This window comes from Lycorma delicatula, chromosome 13, assembly GCF_047948215.1.
Source record: "Lycorma delicatula isolate Av1 chromosome 13, ASM4794821v1, whole genome shotgun sequence".
NCBI classification, from domain to species: domain Eukaryota; kingdom Metazoa; phylum Arthropoda; class Insecta; order Hemiptera; family Fulgoridae; genus Lycorma; species Lycorma delicatula.
The window spans coordinates 5348254-5367079 of record NC_134467.1 but is presented as its reverse complement, the minus strand read 5'-3'; the positions used below and the strand labels follow the sequence as shown (position 1 = coordinate 5367079).

Here is an 18826-nt window from a genome sequence, read left to right as displayed (position 1 = left end):
TCATTTATAAATTATTAGGGTAATTTTATTTGTGAACAGGAAAGGTATTTGAATGAAAGAACTTTGGGCTAATATTATCTTCATAGTAATACAAAACCAGTTGTTAGAGGTGTAAATATTAGCGGTCATGATAATGTGTTTTGTCAATGGGCTGAATTCTGGTTTTTAATATTTAACTACCTGCAAATAAATCCTGATCTTACTTTAAATTCTATTTTGTATGTAATCATTGTTTATTACAATTACTGACAGTTGTCATTATTTTTATTATTAATGTTTGTTATTGTTGATTGGTCTTATTTTATTTATGTTCTATACTGTTAAACTAATAAATTGTAATTATATAAACATTCTAAAATTGTTAATTTCTCAATATCCTGATCGAGCCATGAACATGCGACAGTATAATGTTAAAAGATACAGGAAACAGAAAACAGGTAAGATAGCAATAGTAACTGAATGTAGATGGTGAAATACTAGTAACCAAGTTATGTTTACGAAACTAGTGTGTGTAGATAATCAAAGTTAAACACAATGCTAGGTGCAGTTCCACTGCACATTGTTGGAATTAATTAGTCAGTGACTAATGACCTTATCAATCAATGCCAGTTGAATAAAGAGTAGTATTTTAAAGGGTAAAGCCTTAATAGCCAAACCTATGCTTAAGCTGGTTTTTATACATCACCACCAAGAACACTAGTTCGGTTTCATAAAACGTTGATATTTTTGAGTGACAATTAAAAATTGATCTAACTGATCTCTTAGCAATAGATCCAAATAAAATAAAATTAATAAAATATGAACATTAAGGAGCTCATCTAATTAACAGAGGTTTTGTTAATATCAAATGAAGTTCCATACAGTGTTCTGAAAAAATACCCTTCTCGGCATTTCATGAGGAGGTCCTGGATTTGAATCCCGGGTCTTTTCATACGCTACCAACTTTCCATCAGGCTAATGAACATAATTTTTGATTCCCACTCTTTCATAAAAAAAAAATACATATAAATTGTCATTAGTTTTCTTGTTTTTAAAGTAATTACTTTATTTGAAATCACTAAAGCTTCTTTTCCATATTTAAATTAAGAGGGACATCCTGAACTAGTACAGACCAACACCCTCCATGTGACAGTTACAGTCGCCACACCACCTCCTCCGTACCTAGCCCTTATGGGCTTTTACTGGGGGTCATTTTTAATACCTCGGTTATGACAGCTTCCAGTCTTAACCTAGGCCAGGATGCCACCAATATGAATGCCAACAGCAACATTCACATCGATGTACTACTAACTAAGAACTCTAATGAACAAAACACATCTCAAGTCTTAAACAAGACTTTTTTGTATCTGACCCCGCATAATCCGAGATGGCCGGTCACACATTCTTAAGACATGACGGATTAGAACCACCTTTGGTAGTATTCTTCAAAAATGAACTTTCCATTTTTATTGTTTCTTAACTGCACAGAAGTTTAGAACTCCTGAAAAAGGACGACAGTTAGAAGTTGTACAATTCTGGCATCAGCTATACGACCGGCACTACCAGTTACCGGAGGAATTCCATTTTAGTTCACTCTCTTGGCCTTTTTTTCTCTACAAAAAGAACTATCCAGCCAAACCACATGGAGGCACGCACCAAATTCGAAGTATTAAAGATGTTAATATGTATTATATCACCATCGTATTAAAATGTAATATGCTTTAACAAATGTAGAGTACTGGTGATATAAATATGTTGATGTTTTTAAAGATGTTGAGGCAAATAATGAATTTAAAAAATTCTTGAACGGGATATATGGAAAGAGAAGTAAAGAGGTAAGAGAAGATAAGGAAACACCGATAAAGAGGGAAGAGAATAGTTGATGCCTCCTCCCTACCAAGAATGGAGCAGAAACTTGTGTTAAAGACAACTAATTAATAAGAACAGAGCTCCAATATCTAAGAATTGATTGAAAGACATTACAAGATCGCATCAACATGATTGTTAGCATGAGAAGATAAACTAAAGCAGAACCTGGTGGTGGACTTCTTAGAAAACAGACAACTTAGATTATATGATCGTATGAAAAGAATGAATGATACGAGTATGTCAAAATGAATACTGAAGAAGAGACTGGATGAATAGTGAACAAAGAGAGGCAAAGAATGGATTTAAAAAAAACCTGAATAGAATATGTGGAAAGAGAAGTAAAGAGATAAGAGAAGATAAGGAGATGCCAACGAAGAGGGGAGAGAATAAAATTTGGCTGAATATTCTGCAACTCCAAGGAATGTAATGAGATATTATGACAAAAAAAGGTGAAGAAAAGAGACAAAAAGGTGGCATTAACAGAGGTTGAAAGTATATAAGAAAGATAAGAATAACTAACATAAAAGTTATAATATTGTAATAAAAAGGAACGATAAACAAGTTAACTTAAGACTGAAATCTAATTAACAGTTCAAAACAAAAGCTATAAAATGTAAACTTTTCCTGCATTTAAAAAGTTTTAAATTACAAGTACATTAAAAAAAGAAGGATTTGTTGCTAATAAAGCTAAACTTTTTAGAAACTTTGTTTAGAAATAGCAAAAACTATCTATTTATTAATTAACAAATTTAACACATTGTGACAAGACTGACATAAAGCTCACACAACTGTTAGAATGGAAATAACTGTTTTCAGTTGTTAACATCAATTTGATTAAGGACTATAATAATAAAATGAATTTCCTTTAAATCAATCGCACTAATTTTCAATAGATTACTGCTGAAATATTAATTTACCTTAAACCAATAAAACGATTGATCGCTACTAAATAAAAACAATTCACTGGAAGGGGTTATTCACAAAATAATTTTTTTACCAAAAAGGAGGTTTCCAATATGTAGTTAAAATTGATCACTGGGAGATGGGGCAGTATCAATTAACAGGATATCCTTTGTCTATTTTGGTTTAGGGTACAATGAAATTTTCTTGTTTTTTAACAAAAGCTTTTCTAGGGTTAGGTGAATGAGACTCAGTAAAATTTCCGAGATGCTCTACATAAAGTAGAGCATCTCATAGATAACAAATAAACAATAAAATTAAACAATAGATAATAATAATAATAATAATAACAATAAATAAATAACAATAAAAAATAATATTAGATAACAAATAACAGATATAAATGGATAAAAAAATAGAAAATTAAATTTCATCTGACTTATTCAACAGTCTATTAACTTCAACAATAGCATAGTAGTTCGTATAACAATACTGTTGTCATGTCATGTCAGGTCTGCAAACTGGTAATTTGTAATGTTTTTTTAAAGATTTTAATTTACATTTTCAGTGACAAAGAGCAAAGTTTTGGCTTTTACAAGAGCAATGACCCCTAGATCAAAGATTGTAATTGATGATTATTCTATTGAGTACGTCAAGTGTTTTAACTTTCTTGGATGTAACAAATCTTATCACAGTAAGGTTAAAATAAACAATAAGACCGAACGAGTCAACAGAATGAATAGCGCAGTGAAACATGCTTAAAAATAAAATAAGATGAGAAATCCTCCTGAAATTTATCAGGTAATGTCAGTTCCAGGTTGTTTATTGTCCAAGACATGGACAATAAGATCGGCTCACAGGCAAACACTGTAAAACAGAGAGATGAGGTTCTTGAAAGCGGTTGTAGAATATCCAAAGTTGAACAGAAGGTATAATGAGTATACAAGCAAGTACTGAACATTTTTAATTTAAATGCTAAAATTAATGATTATACATAACAACAGCTCTATACATAAGAAGAATGGATGCAGACTGAATTCTAAAAATTATTAAGGAATATGAACCAATAGGGAAGATAGGTTTCGGGTGATTGAAGAAGAGATGAAGGAATTGGTTTTAGATGAGAGATCAATGGATGACGAAAATATCCAACAAGGCATATACTTAAATAAAACAAGTATAATTTAAAATTAGTGGACTAGGTTAGTCTGTTTTGCTTAGTTTTTACACGATAAGGTTTCGATTTAAGTCGTGAAGAATCTTACGACAAGATGTGTATTTTACACGATCTTGGTGCGATAATTTACCCTATAGATTTTTTTTCGGACCGGCAGATATTCTTTTTTGAATACGGGCTGTGGCCTACGGAGTCCTGACGAAAGGTCGCCTATTTGGTTTTGAGTTTGAAACGGACTCCGTTGTGCGCCGTTTTTTAACCGAATCGTGCACTACTCTTTATCGAGGGATACTGACGTTCGAAAACTTAGCGAAAATATTTTACGTTTCTCTTGAAAGGATCCAATGCTTCCTCGATAGCAGCCCTTTCCTCGATGGAATACTGTATTTTAGGATAAACATGATCGTAAAGAACGAAACTATATCGCACTGTAGCAGGAACAGTTTACAACCGACAAAAATAGACTATTAGTAATAGCAGTGTTAAACGCGACGCTAAAATAACTGCAATTCGAGCTGATTAGATTTGATTTTAAGTCGCTCGCCCGGTATTACAATATTGAAAAAGCTGCTTCAGAAGACCTTGTATTTTTCTCAAAAGTCTGCATAGGTGTATATTTATTTATACATATATTCAAATATTAATCCTTTTAGGCCTTTTTTTGAAAAAACGTGCTTAAATCAAAATATGAATTTATATAGCAATATGTGAATTTTTCTTTTGTACCGGTAAATGATTCGTGTGATTTAGTAAATTAAAAATTCTGATGTGTCCCTGCATTTAGATTATGAACGGTAACATTTGTTAAGAAGTAAACGTATTTAATATTTTAATAAAAATTAAAAATTGTAATTATGTAGTAACGGACGTTCGCACGCACGCGCGGGTGTGCGTGCGTGCGAACTCTTGCATTACTGATAAAGACATATACACATATAGTTTTATCAAGCTGTAACATTAGATTTTATTAAATAATAGAAAGCTTCAACAACCCCTTGTAAATAAATTTGTACCTTCAAAACTAGATTGTATGTTAGTTAAATCTAGTTTTGAAGGTACAAATTTATTTACTGTAATACATAATTTGTGCTAGATTTAAAAAAATTCAGATTATAATAAAAGCGAAATGTTTAATAAAAAAATTAAATATAAATAAAATAAATGTAATAAGTAAATTCTTTATAGTAATAAATGCTTTAATAGAAAAACAATAGTTCGATAGGCAATGATAAAATAAAACAATAATTTATAAAATTGTATGGTTCATACGCTCTCAGAGGTAATTATTTTTTTGTTTAATTTTATTGGGATGACGCATAGTAAAAACAACTTGTCAGTCTGACTACTGCGACGATGGTGCTGGGAGAGGGGGGGAGATGAAACAAATGCAGCAGGTGGCTAACTTCACTCTGATTGGCTACCCTCGGACAGTACTGGTCACGCGATGGTACAACAATTCAAATACAACCGTAAATGTGCGTACATGTGTACGTACGTGTGTGTGTATTACTGCCGAATAACAAAGTTAATATCCCTATTATATTTCTTATATAGACGTTCGATATAATTAAATTAAATAAAGATTTGTTGATCATTTTATATCTATTATTACATTTTATTTAAAATAATAATTAATCTCCCTTAATTTTAATAATTTTTTTAAAAATATTACGATTAAATTTATCAGTTTTGTAAAGTAATTTACAAAAAAAAAAATTCTAATATTACATAATAACAGATAAAATTTTTCCAGTTTTATTTACAATTCGACCTAGTAATCTTTATTAATGCTATTTCCTAACACGTATTAATTCCTAATACATTAACGATAAATATCAAAGTTCATTGACCTTATTGTCAAACAAAGAATTTAACACGATTTTTTTTTTTTTTTTAATATATAAATATAAATAATAGTAAAATAATAATATGATTCATTATTAAATTAAAAAAAAAAATAAATAATAAAAATTTTACAAAAATATAAAAAATTATTTTTTTCATTCATCTTCCTTACTGGTTAGCTTGGATGATGTATTCTATGTGTTGAATAACTCAAACGCAACGCAGTAAATTACCTTATGCCGATCTTGGCTGCCAAAGGGTCAGGGGGGAAGGAAAACTCAAGTTAATTGGCAACATGGCACCTGTTGTAGTCACAATGTTAGAGCTGCGATTATATACCACTCCGTATTAAGAATAGTATTAGAAGAGAAGTAAGAGAGAGAGAGAGACCCTCTGTCTCGCTTCCTCTCCATCATTGATCCCCCTACCAAACCCTCTCTCAATTTCTCTCCATCACCCTCGCTCTCTCACACTACCCGCTCTGTCTCTCACTCGACCCCTCTCTCTCCCAGTCACTCTCTCACTCTCCCCCTCCGTCAATCTCTCTCGCTGTATGCGGTGGGCTACTTAAACATGTTTGTATTTTTTCAATTTTCTCACTCAAAGTGCATTTTTACAAAAACTTTGTAATAAAAAAATTGACCGTTAAGGTTTTCGACACTTTTTAAATTTATTAATGCCATTCCGTTCGTGAAAAAGCTTTAAAAAATTTCTCGTTGGAATTATAACAAAAAAACGGTAACTGTAAATGAAAAATTTACGTAAAATTTAACCTCTGATCCAAAGATTTTTCCCGACGAGAAGAAATGTTACAACGTCGTTTGTAGTAATAAAAAATTACGCGTATAGAATTTTATTTCGAAAATACGAGTACATCGTTAAATTATGTTACTTCATAAATTGTTAGCTTAAAAAATATAAAGTAAACACGGGAAATGTTAAATATAAAAATTTGTAATGACTGTTTGTTGTATATATGTCGTACACTTTTTACGAATAATTTCTGCTTTAAATACTATGTACGCATAATTATTAAGATATATGACAATTACCCGGGGTCGAACTCAGAACCTCACATAAATTATAAATATCGGTCGACTTCTACAAACTCGCGACCGATGTTTTTTTTCTTTTCTTACGATTAATTATTGTTAAATATATATGTTAAATAAAAAATACGCCGATAGATTTCTAAAAATATTTTTACGAATTTATTAAAATGATTATTTGTAGCTTTCTTTCCTATCAAAAATTATTTTTTTCAAATTTTTGTGTTATTCCCGAGAATACACTCATTTATGAATATTTAACGACATTAACTCAGATCGGTGAAGAAACGGTAAGCTATTTTGGATGTCGAACCCAGGAGCTCCAGAGTAAATCAGTATATTCTTTATAACGATACAGACGCGAATTATTTTCTCGATTAGCACGATTCATTCTCGTTATCAGACTTAAAACTTAATATATCTAATATATCACTCACGAAATACCCTTTGCTTATATCAGTTTAGTTAAATATATACACCGTTAATGACCAAATAACCTAAAATACAACCATATAACTTGTTTCTCTTTATTTATTTTTTTCGATAGTGTTTACCCGCCATTTAGTACTTGGATAAATTATTAATTGATAAATACAACAAATTTATTGATTTATTATTATTAAATTTAGTTTGTAAAAATCAATCGGCGTTAACTGGAATCTAACATTTTTAATCTAATAAATAATTTGAATAATACATACACAGAATAAAACAACTGCCAATTATTGTCTAAAAAATGTAATAATATTAACAAAATAAATAAAACTCACCTTAAATCAGTAATAAGGAATATCTCAATAAAAAGATGAAATTTGGATAACGTTACATGTGGATAGGTTAGACTAAACAACACTGTTATATGAAGACAATTTCACTGCGTATTCAGTCGCCTATCTACCGATAATTCCCGCCAATAACTAACTACAAGACAAAACATCTCGGTGAATTTCTTTAGTTACACAACACATAATTCTTCTCATCGTCTCCCCACTCCGGAATGACGTCATCGATAGACTAATTTGGTTCGCAAACTGTTTCATTCATCATCAAATTTTTTTAACATAAGATCATCCATCATTACACGTCGATTAATATTAAATTGTTTTTAAAATTTACTATCAATGTTGCCGAACTTATAATTAGATAAAATATTAAAGAGAATAAATTTTCACTTAAAACTATAAATGGAGAACAGCCAACCGTACACAAAGGGGTAATAACGAGATTCTTACTTATTATTTAATTACATGTAATAATCATTTTATATACGTAATCAAGTTCAATATATAAAAAAATTGTAGTACAATACAATTTTGTTATTAAGTATTACTATATTTTTTAAATATCAAATCAGGAATTAAAAAAAAACAGTATTAATCTTTTTTAGATGTAACATGACTCCGTGCTATTAAAGAGGTAGCTACTTTACCTGCTAGACTAAAAGTTCCAGATTCGATACCCGGTTACATCTAGGAAATAGGACCTCAGAAATGGGTCAGAAAAAAAAGAAAAAGATTAACCGGATTAAAAAAAAACTGAAGGTACTGGGTTCGGCTCTTTGAATTAACGTTTTTTTGTTTTTTTTTTTAATATTCATCTTAATTTGCACATAAAAATAATTCTTAACCCGACAAGAAATTCAAAAACAAATAAATAAAAACCATCAGAAGATGAAAGTGAACACAAAGCTTAAAGTTGCTTTAAGTTGTTTTATTTTATATTTTTGACTTTATTTCCTGCCACTGGGTAAAGGGATATATAAAAGCGATAAGACTATGTTAACCTTGAACGTACGTGACTGGAGTGAGGAACGGTTACATAACTGTGTACAGCAACAAAACGTTGATGAGACAGGGCGGCAAGGAACTTTTATCTTCATCACGCATTATAAAAATAAATATTCATAATCTATTTTATCTTAAATAATTTATTAATGTCAATTGACAATATTAATATCCAGTTATTTTTTCTCTTTAATAATGAAATAAGGATGACAGTTAACGGTTTGGAAAGAAACATAGTTATTATTACTTTTTTTTTTTTTTTAACCTCCGGGATCACAGTTAGGTATTACTTTCATAGAATAGGATGAATGATTTGTAGCGTGTGAAAATGGCATGCCTGACCGGGATTCGAACCCGGGATCTCCGGATGAAAGGCCGAGACGCTACCATTCGCGTCACGGAGGCCGATTATACTTAGTATACTTGATTACTTTTTTTATAATCGTCATTTATTTTTCTCGGAAAACCACAAAAAAAATTCATTTAAAATAATGTAATTCTAAAATAAAATAAAAGTTTAAAGCAATTCTTTTTTTTTAATTATTGATTACAATTAAAAAATACGTTTATAATAAATTATATTGAAAGTAGTTTAAAAGTGTTATAATATGAAAAAACCTTTCCGCAAACCGGAAGGCGAATGTAGATTTCACCGGTGCTAAATAGGGGATAAAAAAATTTCCACCTTAATGTTAATTTAAATTTCATATTTACTCGATACAAAAATAATTTGCACGTGAAAAAAAGTTTCACATGTTTAGCGTACGACAATTTTAGCCCATCTTACAATTCCGGTAATATTTTGGTCGTCCTTGCCGTAAGGGTTGGTCATATCAAAAATTGTTTCGGACAAAAGTTTTAGGTAATGTTTAGAGGAATAACGATCACTTTAAACCGATTCGATAATTGTACCTATTAAGGGAGGTATGATTTTTTTTGTCTTCAAAACCCCATTTTTTCCACCCCATGGGCCGGCCAATCGTTGGTGATATCATAAAACTTTACTTACATATATTTTAGGCCCTTATATGAACTTGAACAGAAGTTCAATATTTTACTTAATAAGAAAGTTATAGCGATGTTTTGTTTTTTTCGAAAAACCCACCCCATTTCCACTCCCGTAGTCCGATTTTTCCCATTAACGAACTCGATCGAGATTTTGGGCAGTTATATTTTATGTATCAATTTGAAAGTGATTGGCGCAAAATTACGGCAGTTATCGTCCATAATATAAAATAAGTGAAATATATATATACTTATGATATATCGTTGAAAAGCTCTCAGTGAGGGCTTATTACTCCCAATTTTTTTTATTTTCGGCACTTTTTGTTCAGTCGATTGCAATCAAAAGGGATAGTGTACAACTAGATGTTACAACAGTCCTAAATAAAAAATTACAATAATCTAAAGCTAATCGTTTTTGAGTTATGCGAGATACATACAAACAGACGTCACGCCAAAACCAGTAAAAATGGATTCAGGGATGGTCAAAACGGATATTTCCATTGAAATCTGAAAATTTTTCACGATCATAATATACTTTCTTTACTTCGTACAAGGAATTAAAAACTATTAACTCGAAAATTAAAACTAATGAATTAAGTAATCTGTATTATTAATATAAGGAAGTAATAATAAATAAAAAACTAACATTAGTAAAATAAAAAGATGGCTCTGAACAAAATTTACTTCCTGTGATAACTTTGTACGTAGTGATGATTGTGAGGGAGTGTGCACGTGAATGGGACCAGATAGAAAAATTTCTAGAATGTTCAGACTCTCGTCCTTCCATCTGTTCGCGCCATAATTCGTCAACAAAAAAGAACTGCGTCTGTCAAAATGTGTTACGTTGATGAAAAATTATATTTCTTTATAATATTATTACCTGTTCCATTACATAAAGCAATGTAGAAAAAATAAACCAAACTTATATATATATATATATATAATCTAATCTTTTCTTTCTGATAATTTGTTAAATTAGTATTACTGTTATTAACGATTAAAGTTGTCAAATACACCAAATAATATTTCTTTACGATTTGTAGCGTCGTTATCAAAGCCGTATCAAATTTTGTTTACTTGATTATTTGTATTTGGCGAACATTATTAATATTTAGGAATATTTTAAACGAATATAAACGACCGTTCAGAAAAGAATTCAACATGTAAACCAGGTAAGTTCTTTTAAAATTCTTATAAAATTTATATATAGATTACTTTATACATAATAAAAATAATTTGCTTTCAAGTAAGTTATACATTTCTCTTTTAGTATACACTAAAAGAGAGGTTTCCGATTCTTTTGTAGACTAAATTTTTTGTATTTAATTTCTATTTAAATGTCCTCTAATAATTGCTACTTATTAATTATTTCGGGTGTCAATATTTTATTTAAATTCTGTTTTTTGTTTTTAAAAAAAATTTAGATTTCTGTTAATAACAAAATCTTTTATCTGTGTCTGCATTTGATGATTAATAAATGAGCTATATATTTTAAAAAGGTAAAATGGCCTTTATTGTTACATGAAATACTTTAAAAATATTTTCTCGCTTTTTTTAAACTTACATTGATGTGTTTTGCAGATCAAAACGGTCGGTTTTTATGTTAGGTGGTCATATTTATTATTAATTTTTTTTGCAACAAAAATTTATTTTGATTTTTTTAAATATTTTTTATTAAGCGTGATAACTTACAATTGTACAATGAATGCAACTTTTAAAATTCACCTGCATGATTAGCTAAATAACATAGCCAACAGTACATAAACGGTTAATGATGAGGCCTTCAATTATTTAATTTTATGTAATATTCAGTATGTATATATATAATTACAACCGCGCACGTAAACATGATGATTGCACATATGCATAAAAGCACATTCGGGTGCGCGCTTCAGTTATTTTTTTTTGCCAAAAATTACAATTTTTTATTTTAATTTAAAGCAGAAATTTAAAAAAATCGAGTAGTGTAATTAACAATAGACATGTAACGTCTTCAATAATCATCTTAAAAGAAAAATAACTGAACCATAAATTATTATAGATTATAAAAAATATTACCGGTGATATGTAACGGGGTAATGATATGATTACACAATTTCTAAATTTATCAACTTAGCTGATTATTACGTATACAGTAAATACATCTACAATACAAATGCGCGCGCACCACCCACACACCGAAAGAGAGAGAGATCTATTTTTTATTAATACTAACATAAAGTAATGTGTGAAGTTTAATCTGTGTTTGTTTAGACATTTATATACTTTGTTCTTATTTATATATTTACTAGCTGCAGGATTTAATTTCCGGATAAACAAGATCCGGTCGATCAATAGCGTATTCGATGCGTTAAACAGTTAGTGCTCGATTTGCTGATACATACGCCGTTTGAATCGTGAAAATCGGACGAGCGGCAAAATTAATATTAAATATGTAATTTAACATTACATATTATAATTACATTAATTTAAAATTTAACATACAATAAATGGAATACTCGAGCGAATGCATAGTTGGTAGTTACAGTGTTAGATAACTTTTTTATATAGAAATTTTAGATTATTTAGAAATTTATATACTTCGTTCTTATATATTTACTAGCTGCAGGGCTAAACGATTAAATTATTTATAATTATTTAATGGGAAATCGTCGAGGGGGTCGAAAAATGTTTCCAGAGGGTTAGGACTGACCGTTTTCGAGATATTTGCAATTTTCATCCAAAAATTCGGATCCGGTTAAAAAGTACTAAATTTTCCCAGAACGTCGATATATATTTCGCTTATATATCGTTATGTTTACGGTATAATAATAAAACAAGTATAGACCTGACCATAAGACATGTACTAACGAATCGAGATTTTCCGCTAGTGATCGGTACATTCCAATGCTAAGCTAAGGGGGACGCACACACAGACACAAATACAAATGCCGTTTAATAGGATAGGAATATAGTGCAAAACACTTAATTTTTTTCCCTCCGAGACAAACGTTTAGGTATTGCTTCACAGGCTGGAATAAAATGATACGATTGTGAATCTTGTAGCGTGTGAAAATGCCATATCTGACCGGGATTCGAACAACGAACAACTCACACCATAGATGCCCGCTAAAAAGTTATATTATAAATTTTATCGTCTCATTTTCATTTTTATAACAGATTGTTACCTTAACACAGTTTGTAGAGAAACAGTAGAACAAATGACTGATGTACTAAAGGTCTCGGCATCCATTTTTAACTTTGACACCTCTCAGATTACAAGGTATTCCCATATGAGTATCGCTCTCCTCTCAAAAAAAAAAAAAAATCAGAAAATTCTAGATTCGATTCTTGGCTTGAATTATCATTAAAAACCGACGATTAACGTATTGAAGATTTCGAGTTGATTTTCGTTTTGGACACAAATTTGCGTTCGTAATCCTTACCCGCATGTCGTTCATAAAAAAAAAGAAATATTACAAACATTAGAATCACAATCTATTGGTATCTTATAAAAATAAATATATTTTTACATCGACATCTATATATAAATTCATAATAAAAGATTTTAAAAACCTACCGATATACTGAAGGTCCCAGATTCGAGTCCCATGTTAGAACACCACCATCGACAATTGTTTAGCTAGGTTTCATACACAAAAAAAAAAAAACGTAACATGTCTCAATTCAATTCCTGACTTAAAGCATTTTTTTCAATAATTTCAATCGAAACAATGGCCACAACGAATATAAAAAAAAATAAATAAATCACTGATAAAGGCGTTGGTGATAAATTATAGTATATGGAACACATTAGAAGTGGTAACTGTTTTTAACCTTGAACGGTTGAATGTACATGAAGTGAGGAAAGGGGACCGAATCCCCTTCCGGTGGTACAGCAACCGTTGCTAAGACGTTGCCAGATAGACAGCGTGTCAAAAAAAATTGTTATGTCTTCCGCGTACTAAAGAAATACTCAATTGACGCGTCAAATTCCATCTATTAACAAATTTGAATCGACAGCGAATCAACATTAAATTATTTTTAATTTTTTTGGCATGTTAAAAATACAAAGGTTGATTGGGGATTCGGCACCTTTCAGCAGCGCTTTATTTTAAAACCGATTAGTTTTGTAAACAAAAGACTCAAAATTGTATTAATCTTTCATATTCTCGTATTTTAAAATTTATGTAATTTAACATTACATATTATAATTACATTAATTTAAAATTTAACATACAATAAATGGAATACTCGAGCGAATACAAAATTGGTAGTTACAGTGATAGATAACTTTTTTTTTTTAACCAACATAGCATGGAGGACCGAGTCGTATTAAAACGTACAACAAAAAAAATTATCGTGCAAAGATTGTTGCAAACTTCAGGCTTTATTTTTGTCTTAATGTACATAGTTTAGGCTTCAGAATTTTCTTTTTTTGTATGAAACGACAAAACCTAATGAGAAAATAATAAAAAAAACATGAAATAATTGTTGACATTGATTTAAAGCCACGCGCGCGCGCGCACACACACACACTTCATGGCGGGTAGTAGCGCCTTTCTCTGCAATCCCGAAAAGTTTTTAATTCAAATTAAAAAATATATATATATATATATATAATTTTTTTCTTCAAAGATATGAACCACCCACCCTTATGCTGAGAGGAAAAAAAGGAAATATGGCCCACACCAATAAAGAAAATGCTGAAATTTTGGCAGAAACCTTCAATAGACTCCTCAACTGTGACGACCCCCCAGAGCTTTTTGAGATTGACACTGAAACTCCAGTTAAAACTTCACCAGTAAATATCAACCCGCCAACAATTCAAGAAGTTCTCGCAGCCTTAAATGAAATAAAAAACTACAAAGCAAGCGGAGAAGACCAGCTTTTCGCAGAACTCTGGAAACACTCATCAGTTTATTCAGTCAAAACTTCCCTACATCTATGCCTCGTGAAAATATGGAACGAAGAAAAACTTCCAGAACACTGGACCACAGCCCTCATCCATCCATTACATAAAAAAGGGGATAAAACTAATCCTGAAAACTACAGAGGCATATCTCTCCTGGATTGCACATACAAAATCCTGTCGAGAATCATATACAACCGATGCAAAGACCAACTTGAACTGGAACTTGGGGAATACCAAGGGGGATTTAGGCCATGGAGAGGTTGCCCGGAGAAAATAATATCCCTAAAACTTATGATGGACTTATATAAAAGACAGAAAAAACAACTAATAATCACCTTCGTCGACTTTAAAAGGGCCTATGATTGTATACACCGACCATCCATGCTGAATATTCTGAGAAACCTGGGCCTTCACCCTAAACTCGTAAACATGATAAAATTAACTTTAACCAATACCAAGTCCAGAGTGAAATTCAGAGGTGAACTCTCTCAACCCTTCTACATAAAAACTGGATTGAGGCAAGGAGACGGCCTCTCACCACTCCTTTTTAACTGCGCCCTTGAATTTGTCATGAGAAAATGGTATGAAATAAATCCCAAAAATATAAAAATGGGTACTAAGAAAAACTCCATCACACTAAATTGCCTAGGATTTGCAGATGACCTCGCTCTTTTAGCAAATAATATTCAAGAAGCCAAAACACAAATCATGAGCCTTCAAAACCTAGCACAAAAGATAGGGCTTCATATCTCTTTCGAAAAAACTGAACTAATGGCCATAGATCCTCTGGTAATAGAGCGCATTACGGTAAACAATCAGAAAATTAAACTAGTAAAACAATTTAAATATCTAGGGGAAATAATAACTTATAATTTAAATGAAAAAGTGACATGGCAAAACAGGACAAATAAAATGATTAAATGCCAAAAATTAACTTGGTCAACATATAACAAAAAATGCCTTTCTGCTAAAACAAAACTTAAACATTATAAAACTGTAGTACAGCCAGAAGTCACCTACGGAAGCGAGACCCTTTTCAAAATCACTCAGAAAAACTGAATTGAAAAAATTCTGAAAATAGAGAGGAGAATTGTCAGAACGTGTATCAATAAAAAACACCAAAAAGAAGGCCAATGGTGGATTGTGCCAAATGAGGTGGTGTATCGAGAAATAGAGCCTGTTACTGATACTATGCGGAAAAAAAAGAATCTCTTTCTTCGGTCATCTCATAAGGACACCGCAAACAAGACTGTCGAGAAATATCATTGAAAAGCTCTGGTTCCAAAAGCTAGAAGTAGGATGGATCAAAGAAATTAGAGAAGATATGAAAGAATTGGGAATTTCCCTGACTGACCTACAGAATAAAACTGGAAAAATTACAAAGCTAAAAGATAAAAGCATTAGATTTAAACAAAAGACAGACAAACGACAAAATACAATGAAGAGGGTGTTTACGGATGAAGAAAAGAAAGCAAGATCTGAACGAATGAAGAAATACTGGGCAGCTCGAAAGAGTAAAATAACACGCTTTTCTCAGAAAAGATCCAACTAAAATGAACTTAAGTGGTCCCATGTTGGCCGTAAAAGCATAATAATAATGAGAAAATGGATATTCAGCAAATATTATTTATTGCAACGATCAAATATTTCAATCATTTCTAGATCGTATTTTAAATTTAATGACTTCATCTCCTCGCATCAAATAAGATACTCCTCTTGGAAGACAGATTCAGAACATTTATTATCATAATTTATCGCTAAGAATTTTAGTTCATCCCCTTTTTCAGCACTAGCTGATCTAGCAAAAGAACTTGAAAACTTTATGAAGATTCTTGGAATGCCATTTAACTGTCTACGCATGCGTTTGGATTGCGATAAGCAAGTGTTGCATTTCTGGCTTGCGGGAAATCCCCCAAGAAAGGGGTCAAACCATTTTTGGTGGGAGGGGGTCCGAGGGACCGCCTCCGACTAGGTTATATTATATCAACATAACCTTTTTTTCATGCATCAAAAATCTTAACTAGAATTCTATACAGAAGAATTGAGAAGAGAGTGGAAGAAATGTTAGGAGAAGACCAATTTGGTTTTAGGAAAAGCATAGGGACAAGGGAAGTAATTTTAGGCCTCAGATTAATAGTAGAAGGAAGATTAAAGAAAAACAAACCGACATACTCGGCATTTATAGACCTAGAAAAGGCATTTGATAATGTAGACTGGAATAAAATGTTCAGCATTTAAAAAAAATTAGGGTTCAAATACAGAGATAGAAGGATTGCTAACATTTACAGGAACCAAACAACAGTAATAATCGAAGAACATAAGAAAGAAGCCATAATAAGAAAGAGAGTACGACAAGGATGTTCCCTATCCCGGTTACTTTTTAATCTTTACATAGAACTAGCACTTGATGTTAAAGAACAATTTAGATCCGAAGTAACAGTACAAGGTGAGAAGATAAAGATGGTATGATTTGCTGATGATATACTAATTCTAGCCGAGAGTAAAAAGGATTTAGGAGAAACAATGAACGTCATGGATGAAGCCCCAGGCAAGAACTATTGCATGAAAATAAACAAAAGTAATGAAATTAGTAGAAATAACAAAGATGAACCGCTGAATGTGAAAACAGGAGGATAAAAGATTACAGAGGTAGAAGAATTTTATTATCTGGGAAGTAGAAATACTAAAGATGGATGAAGCAGGAGCGATATAAAATGCTGAATAGCACAGGCGAAACGAGCCTTCAGTCAGAAAAATAATTTGTTTACATAAAAAATTAATTTAAATGTCAGGAAAAGATTTTTGAAAGTATGTGTTTGGAGCGTGGCTTTATATGGAAGTGAAACTTGGACGATCGAAGTACTGAGAAGAAAAGATTAGAAGCTTTTGAAATGCGGTGCTATAGGAGAATGTTAAAAATCAGACTGGTGGATAAAGTGACAAATGAAGAGGTGTTGCGGAAAATAGATGAAGAAAGAAGCGTTTGGAAAAATATAGTTAAAAGAAGAGTCAGACTTATAGGCCACATAAAGAAGACAAAAAAAACCTTTTTTTTTCTCTTGTTTAACCTCCAGGTCCACAGTTAGGTATTGCTTCAGAGGATGAGATGAAAGATTTGTAGCGTGTGTGAAAATGCCATGCCTTTCTTTTTCCTGTTTAGCCTTCGGGAATTACCGTTCAGATAATACTTCAAAGGATGAGTGAGAATGATATGTATGAGTGTAGTCTTGTACAGTCTCAGTTCGACCATTTCTGTGATGTGTGGTTAATTGAAACCAACCACCAAAGAACACCGATATCCACGATCTAGTATTCAAATCTGTCTTTACTTGGATTTGGACACTGGAACTCTCGACTTCCAAAACATTTGATATGGGAAGTCGCGTTCACCACGTGACCAACCGATGGGGTGCAAATGCCACACCTTGTATCAACATAACCTAACCGAACATAACTTACGTAAGCTATCCTCTTATAACTAATGTTAAATACATATTTTATGAATACCCTCTTATATGTTAAATACATATTTTATGAATACCCTCTTATAACTAATGTTAGATACATATTCTATGAATGATGTATGGAGAATATGTAAAATGATCGGTATACTTAATAGATTATATACGTACAAATATGTTTAATAGTTTGAAAATGCTTTAAACCACTTAAAAACTTTAGTTTGTGACAGAGCATCATTTCCATACGCCCGTTTTAATTTTGAAAAAGTTTCAGTAGCAGTCTCACCGAGTTTAACACAAAACTTAATTGCACAACGTTGCTAATAATTAGTATCACTCATTTTTGTAACGCACAAGAAAAACTCATTTCACGAAAAGTTCGTTTACATCTCATGCGGCAACAATAGACTAAATATATTAATACCTAATATAAATCAGCTGTTCATATAACCATGTTTGTGTAACTTTGCAGTGTTGTCACTTTGGCTGCCAAAAAAAAAACTAGAGTCTACTTTATTTAGAGACCCGTAAATAAAATAATTTAATAAAAACAAAGGCTTATTCATTTTTCTTTTGAATTAAGCCCATTTTTATTATCAATTCCCTTTCTCCACTAAAAATAATGAAAAGTTGACAAAATATTATTTAAGCATATGCTAATTTAGTTTTTACACGACTGCTCAAAATGGATTGTAATGTATTTAGGGTGTGTGAGTGTATATATTTTTTCCACTGTAGCGGCTCAATGGCTGAACTGATTTAGATGGATGACCCTATGTTGGAATCCTTACATTACCGGAGTTGTGTAGGCTACAAAAAAAAAATATATATATATAAATATATATATATTTATTTATTGACAC

At 31.3% G+C, this 18826-nt stretch overlaps 2 protein-coding genes across 6 annotated transcripts in view; one reads left to right on the top strand and one right to left on the bottom strand.

Moving 5' to 3' along the window:
- Window positions 1-18414, bottom strand: part of LOC142333661 (putative endochitinase) — an 85956-nt gene extending 67542 nt beyond the window's left edge. The window contains exon 1 of one of the 4 annotated variants that reach the window (XM_075381059.1): window positions 18135-18414. The gene's annotated coding sequence lies outside the window, so the exon portion shown is untranslated. Of the gene's footprint in view, window positions 1-7589; window positions 7742-12775; window positions 12801-13167; window positions 13208-18134 lie in introns of those variants that run through there. The other 3 variants (XM_075381061.1, XM_075381062.1, XM_075381058.1) reach the window with 3 other exon arrangements.
- Window positions 1-18826, top strand: part of LOC142333660 (uncharacterized) — a 240648-nt gene that overhangs the window by 156207 nt on the left and 65615 nt on the right. The window lies entirely within an intron of this gene.